Here is a 2,506-nt window from a genome sequence, read left to right as displayed (position 1 = left end):
TTAAAATAATATTTCACAGAGAACACTTTTAAAATTTATAGACCAACAATAAGATTATAAGCATTTTTAAATGTTTATTTCTTTGCAGAATTAACTAAAAGATTTCTTGGAAATTTTATTTTCTGTCAGGTTAATAAGGAGACTAATGGGAAGAAAGAAGAGTTTTTGTAAATTCTAAAACATTTGCTAATTTGTAACAAAACATTTTCAATTCTTCCCTAAACTAAAGACTGACTTTCAGATTTTCTTTTTATCAAGATAGATAAATTATTAGTGTTGAAATTTATGAAAACTTGGGTAGATCCTTAAATATCATGATCTACAGAACTCTCGTGGAATTAAAATTTAAAATAAATTTTAATCCAATTATGCTAATTTTATAATGTTTAATTTTAATAGTGTTATTATAATATCACAGAATTATAATTCCTTCAAATTAATTATAATTTTGTTAATATTTGTATAGTTTGTAAGCAGTATTTTCATGCTATTTTATTTTCTAGGAAGAAACTATTATGTAAAAGTCTTTCAGTCTAGATTAATAGGATCGTTCATGTGTGATATGGAAAGTAATTATATGTTACACTGAATTTAAATAAAATATTATTTTTAGACTTTCTATATACTCTACATAAACATATCTCACTGATTTTTAGAGATGATGGTCAAAATGATCATAAAAGTTTGCTGTTGATGTAGATAATATTTCTGGCAAAGTGCATACTGTATATCACATTCAATTGTAGTTAAAAGTCTTTTTAGTTAAATAATTCCTTAATACAACAGAAAACTAACCTTTCAATAATAATTCCAGCTGGAGTCACAAGGAAAAGTCTTAGAAGACAATATTCTTTATTTTTAGATTTATTATCATTATCATCTTTATATCAAGTCAACTTCAAAGGCATCTCAGAATACTCCATTGTCTTTTTGTCCATGATGCCTGATGTTATTACTGGCTCACAGCCCTATCTAATTAATTCTGAAATGAACTGCTATAAGGTAGTAAGTGAAATACAAAAATAGCCAAATCCCTAGATAACTCCCTAAGGCAATCTAATTTGTAAATACAGCATTGATTCAGCTCTCTAACAGTTACATTAGGAAGAAGTAACATTTTTCGAAGGGTGTTTCAGATGATCATAGAAGCATGAGAATTAGGGAAGAAAAGAAGTAAATAGAAGTGCCAATGTAAAAGGAGGCTCGAATGAATTATATATGTGTGTTTTTAAGTATTTTGGTGCAATTATATCTTGCTTTAATATATTTTTCTCTTTTCTATATGTCCCCACATAGGTCTACAGTAGGACTTAATTGTGAAGGCTCTTAGAGAGCAAAGGCCAAAATTTATACCATTATTTCTCTCTGTGTTCTAGTGCAATTTCTAATGCAAACAGGCTCTTAATAGTTGCTTTATGATAATGATTACTCCTTAAAAGTTTCAGAGAAAGTTTTTAGTTGTAAAGTTCATTACTTTAAAATATATCAGTATAATTTTCTAACAATTTAATTTAACATAAGAAGCAATGACAGTCTGCAGTTCTTGGAATTTAAATTATATTTCATCTGGAAACAACAAGACTAAATCTGAGTCTCTTCAATTAGTACTAATGGGATAGAATGACAAAATTAGTCCAGAGGATGTTCGAAATTTTAAAATTAAATTATGCTAGGAGTTTCACACTTAAGAATACCAATTCATCCCTTACATCTACTTTTGAAACAAAAGTACATGCAAAATCACTGAACAAAATCATGCTCTCAGTAACTGTATACTCAGGTCAAATATATATTTTGTAGCATGAAAAAGAGTTAGTAATGTGACCAATGAGAATATTTTTCTTCATGTTTAACTTAATTCCAAAGTGCTTAATAATCAAGTGGAGAACCTAATGAGAATACTTTGCTTTAAAATTTAAGTGACAATAAACTACATGCAATCTAAATTTAGAGAAACACAAAAAATAAAAGTTAAAACTTTGATAATTAGTAATTACTAATTCAGATCAATAATATGCATTGTTGCCTCATGACTTAATCGGATATTTATGTGTGCTTTCATTTTTTAAATAAAATATAGTATAAAATCTCACCAACTCTCCAGTCCCCAAATCACTATGATCGGTCTATATTTACAATAGACGGATTATAAATCTGGTCTAATTTTCTTTCACTAGTGACTGACATAATTACGTGAGCTATTACATTATTTATTCTTTCTCCTTTACCTGAAATGCCTTTCCATCTTATCTTTTCATCACGCATGCTCTGCAAACCTACAACCACAAATAATCTAACCAGTATAAATCCCAGCCTTTTTCTCAAACTACTGGGGAAAAAAAAAAAATCAGAAATTTATCTGTTAGATTCACTACTATTCTGTGGTCTATATGCTAACTTGACCCTACATGATGCCTATATTTTTTGTACCTCTATACTAACTCTCCCATTTTCCTCAATTATTCCTCTAAATTCATCTCTATCTTCAAACTTCCTACATCCTCTT

Source organism: Pteropus vampyrus, unplaced genomic scaffold, assembly GCF_000151845.1.
Source record: "Pteropus vampyrus isolate Shadow unplaced genomic scaffold, Pvam_2.0 Scaffold58, whole genome shotgun sequence".
In the NCBI taxonomy this organism is placed as follows: domain Eukaryota; kingdom Metazoa; phylum Chordata; class Mammalia; order Chiroptera; family Pteropodidae; genus Pteropus; species Pteropus vampyrus.
This window is presented reverse-complemented; position numbering follows the sequence as displayed.